Raw genomic sequence first — 5,406 nt, forward strand, 5'->3', positions numbered from 1 at the left:
TCGTTAGCTGTGAGTTGAAGCCTTGGATGTAGCCTGAGCACTGCAGACCAACACTGACTTTCTGTATGTCAGAAGAAGATGGAGGAAAATGTTCCTGCTCCACAGAGATGCCAGCCGCTGATAAATCCTACTGGAATCAAAGGGGAATTCCTATTTTAATCAATATGATTTGAAGGTAATCAGCACTTCTCAGGAAACTGGGGAGACCTCAGTATCCTGTGTTTTCTAGTGATGGGAGAAAAAAGATAGTGTGTAACAGATAACTGATTTTTATTTATATTTGAAACCTTAAGAAAACCATTGCATTAAACAGTATCAACAGATAATTTCCACTTAGTACTCTTGTTTTCATGTTACATACACAATTAAAAATGACATACCGTTAATTCAGCAAAGGCAAATCCCCCAAACTTAACTGGTGTATGACAAAGAGCAGTGAAAATCAGAATTATACTGTTTCGTTAGAAGAGTTGAGAGACACATACATAAAAACTGCACATGTATAAAATTCACAAATGCTGCTATCCAGTTTGGAAAAAATAAAACACAGTAAGATGGAGGTAAGTTTTCTGAATCTCTAAGAGAGAAAAAAAAATATTATAGTAACTGTCAGTTCCTGCATAGGCCATAAAGGCAAGTTGAAACAATTTTTTTTTAACAATTAAAGATGAGACTTTTTTTTTAAATAATAATTAACAGTCCTGCTGCTGGACAGCTTCTCCAGAGCCCTGTGACTGCAAACAGTCATTTCCACCAGAGCAGAGCAGATGTAAACCCACCAGTCCTCGTGGCAAAAACATATCCTTGGGTCTTTGGCGCAGAGATCCATTCTCTTTGCAAAGAACTTGCTAATGAAGAACTGCTCCCCTTTAACTCCTCCTGATTTACTGTGGTTATAACTACAGAAAATATTTAACTACATTAAACAGAATGGGAGTTCTAAATATATTCAGCTGAATTTTGAAGTTTGCTCTTGAAACAACACTCACTTTTGAAATCTGATCACTGATAAAATGTTTCCTTTTTTTCTTTTTTTTTAAAATACTTTTCAATCTAATTTTCACCATACGCTCACTGTGTTCTGGTTAATCTAGTTATTGAAAACACTAGAATAGGCAACTTGGTCACTGAACAACGGAGTCCTGCAAGCTGTCCACATGAGCAAGGTCATCCGTGTCCGCAGGTCTCCCAGCAGAAGGAAGTGGAGAGCTAAAACACATTTTGCACTGTCTGGATTTCTGTTGCTGCATGATCTGTAATGCTTCACTTGATTAATTCCCTGTTTGTATTGAAAAGAACAGATTTCCAGTGGTAAGGTTTCTGGATTTATTTCCAGCAATAAATCTAATTTAAAATTAATAATTTGAACTATGGTGGCATCAACATTAATTTCGGGATCCCTGATGACACAATAAAAGCCAAGATCTTTAAGAAACAAATGCACGAGCAAACACATTTCCCAGACGTATTCTCCAGGCAAAGGCCTAAGAAATCCGGCGGACTTTACGCTGCAGCCTGAAAGCGAACACAGGCAAGGCTGCACCGACCGGGTTTCCAACGCGCACCCCACGTCGCTAGGCCCGCCGCAGTTCGGGCGCCGCCCGAGCCCAGCGGCAGCGCCGGCTGCCGCCGAAACCAGCGCCCGCGCCGCGGGGAGCGCGGGCGGGCCGGGCGCCTGTACCCAGCGCTGCACGCAGGCGCGCTGCGGGCACCTGCCGGGGTCAGACCGAGCAAAACCGGCGGCTACAGCCCAGGCAATCCCCACCCGGAGCAGCGGGCGGGCGGCCCAGCGCCGCGCCGCGGGGGCGCCCCGCCTGCCCCGGAGGCGCCCGCCCGCTCCCGCCTCGCTGGCGGCGGCGCGGCCGCCAGGGGCCGCAGTGGCACCGCTGCGCCCAGCGGCCGCCGCCGCCGCGGGCCCGGGGGACCGGGCCGGGGCCGGGCGGGTCGGGGCGCGCCGGGCAGCGGGCCTCGGCATCCCCGCTCAGTTGCTCCTAGGCACAGACAGAGAGCCGGGCTGGCCGGGGGAGGCAGGGAGGGCGCGGGGAGAGGGAGCCCACTGTCCTGCAGACGAGGTGTTCGTCTTCATTTTTTTAGGGAACCTGGCATGTTCCCCATGCCTCGTGGGGTGTAGTCCGGGTCACCTGTATCCCGCCTGGCCTGGATTGCCCCAGGTGGCGAGCTGGATCGCCCTCTCCTCGAGGCTGCCAAATGCTTTAAATTCATTAAATATCTCCGAATTTACCTTGCGGAGTCACCGAGCATCTGAATTCCGGCACCAGCCCAAATGCTGCACGGGCAGCACTGAAGCCGGACCCTGCCACGGGCCTGCAGCCACCCGAACTCCACCTGAATTCCCAGGGAGGGCCAAAAAGTGCGGCGTGGGGAGGCATACAGGCTGTATTCGGGGGGAGGAGGAAGAGGGAAGATCGTGATACCTGCCATGTGTTTTTCGTACCTGCTAGACTTTTTATACTTCTCTCTCCGTGTACACACAGAAAAACCATCTTCCCATTTTTGTTGAACACGAGTTATTATTCACAAGGGAGAGAAATCTTTGAGACCAGATGGAAACATGAAACATGACTTCCAGAGAAAAGATAGCCAGAGGTTTCCAAAAAGCTTCCCAGAGAGGTGTGTCTGCACTTTCCATAGAAAAGGCAGTAAATAATAGAAAACAACTTTCCCAATACGTACCCTAACTGCAATTTTTGCCTTAGCTAGAAATGAAGTTGATCCCATGAGCAGAGAATGATGAACAAAAGGTGTCTTCAACAGTTTGACACCAGTCAGGGACCTCCAAGGTGCAGCAGGAACCTGGGCTCCTCAGCCTGCACTTTCCCAAATTCTAGCCCTACTCCTAGTTTTAAATCTACCCTACGCTAGAAATTGAGTCCAGTCCTTGAGAAGTGAATGACAGAAGGTAAAGTGCCACTTTAAACCAAAATGAGCCCTTTTCCTTTTTCTCAGGGTTCTCAGTGATGCATTGAGAATTTAGGTTTCTCAAAACTGTTCTTGTCCAAACCCTAATCCTATCGCCAGCTGTCACCCTAACTTTCAGTCCAAGTACTGTACATTTCAGAGATGTAAAATTAATCATTAAATAGTAAGAAAAGGACCTGATCACTCGGAATCTCTTGCCAGATCCCTTGGAATCTCTTCTCCTTCTTAGTTAAGAGTGCCCTGTGCAGCCCCATGCATTAGTAAATACGGTATTGCTGTTGCTGGTAACAAGCCACAGGCTTTGTGTTAACAGAGGCCGGAGGGCTTGTCAAGTTTTGTCTGGACTGGTCTCAACTAGCTTGGAGCTTTGTTTCAGCTTGTTTATCTGCATCAGCGATTGTCTAATGAGCAGGTGGCTCTTACCTTTTTTGTTTTAGTTTTGCTTAGCTTTGTATAATTGGTGTAATGTCTGTTGTTGGAAGCTTTTATATAAATAACAAGTAATTTGGCTGTGTAGAATGAACTATCTGTGACCCTAGACTAATGATGAAGCATAAAGAAGTAAAGTTATGGTGCGATAGTGGTGGCTGTAAAGGTTTGAGCGTAGGATAATACCAGAGGCCCCAGGGCTATCAGTAACTCACCAGTGAGGGCACTGCAAACCTAGGAGCTGAGTAAAACCAGTTGTAGACGTAACAAAAAAGAAAAGTGTCTTATGTGTATAAACCCTACCATAAATAGTAAAGTTAGGTGCAACATAAGGAAGAAAAATCAGGGTGTAGAGCATGTTAACAAACATATAAAAATGGGCCCAAGTGGCCCCTAGAGCAAGGAGGAAGCAGCCATCAACATCAACATCATGTTCCTCCTAACAAAGAGGAGAAAAAAACCCTACCATGAACATCATACTCCTCCCAGCAAATATCTCAGGAGGACAACTTGCTGTCACACCTCTTCCCTCAGACAAAAACCATCAGCATTAGGAGCTAGAGGAGCAGTGGAGAGGTAAATGTAGCACCAGAGAAAAAGCATTAGATACTAGGACGAGGTTTTTATTACAACTTTTAACTATAATATTGTTGATGAGATATATTCTTTTTAATCTGGAAAATTTAAACTGCATTTAAACTAACAAACATTAACTGTTTTCTGTATTTTGGTTATACAGTCAAATCTTTAAATTAGATTAACAATAAAATTTTGGCTTCCAGTATAAGATGTGGTCCTTCCTTTGCCCATAACAAGATGCTTAAGCACAGCATATGTGGCATATACAGATACTCTGCGGTAGTAGTGGTATCAAACTGGTAATCTCATCCCTGCCCTTGTACTTCAGATGATCTCCAGGAATGCGTGCACTCCAATGGGATAAGATGCAAAAGATTTGCTGCGTTTGACATCAACACCTCTTTATAAGCCTCTTTGAGCTTCTTATTTCAAGAACTACAGTTCTGATTCTGTATATTCAATTTCCTAAGTTTCTTCAACATTTATTGTGGGTATGGACTCTTGAAAATAGCAAAAGAGAAAAGAAAGGATTTGTTGTAAAGAACATTAATGCTTTTGCTTACTTTACAAATTCTTCAACAGGCCGTATTAACCAACAGAAGGAATGCTCAAAAGCTGCCAGCTTTCAGTGCGTTGCCATTAAGTTGGTTTTACAATATTGTACATGTGGCTTTGATAGTCTATGAATGTTTGAATGACCCATCTTTACTTTAATTTGAAACTGAGTGGCTTTGCTTTCTATAGCACTGCAAATCCAGCTGGATTGGCTGTGTGAGATAATTTTGTTCATGCATTGAACTTGTACTGATGGTGTGTCCCTCTCTTACATAAAGGGCATGAAGCACTGTGTGTCAACCTTAAACATTGCTAAGAGGGTTTCTATATAGGCAAGGACACTAGAGTTTTATTTTTAATGTCTGATTGCTTACTACTATTATTATCCCTACAATTTCAAGAAATAGACTAGACCTTGACTACTTTCACCTTTTCTGAAATTCAAAAGTTACAAGTGAAACATCCGTGGGGTCTTACCTGGGGTATGGACCCACTTATTCTTCTGTTTTCTTGTATCTAATCCCAGGAAGCATCCAGAGGGATTAAGGATCATAGAATCATAGAATGGTTTGGGTTGGAAGGGACCTTTAAAGATCAGCTAATTCGACCCCCCCTACCATGGGCAGGGACATCTTTCACTAGATCAGGTTGCTCAAAGCCCCATCCAACCTGGCCTTGAACACTTCCAGGAATGGGGCATTCACAACTTCTCTGGGCAACCTACTCCACTGTTTGACTTCTTTTATCGTAAGAGAGGAAAAAAAAATCTTAACTCTTCCCTTGAGAACTGGCAATAAGCAAAGTCTTAGAGAAGGAAACAAGTCATCCTGTGATGTACTTATTTTTGCTCTGCTTTATCTTTGAAGATGAAACACTTCCCAAGGCCCTGATTTAGCAAAAACA

This window comes from Calonectris borealis, chromosome 1, assembly GCF_964195595.1.
Source record: "Calonectris borealis chromosome 1, bCalBor7.hap1.2, whole genome shotgun sequence".
NCBI classification, from domain to species: Eukaryota; Metazoa; Chordata; class Aves; order Procellariiformes; family Procellariidae; genus Calonectris; species Calonectris borealis.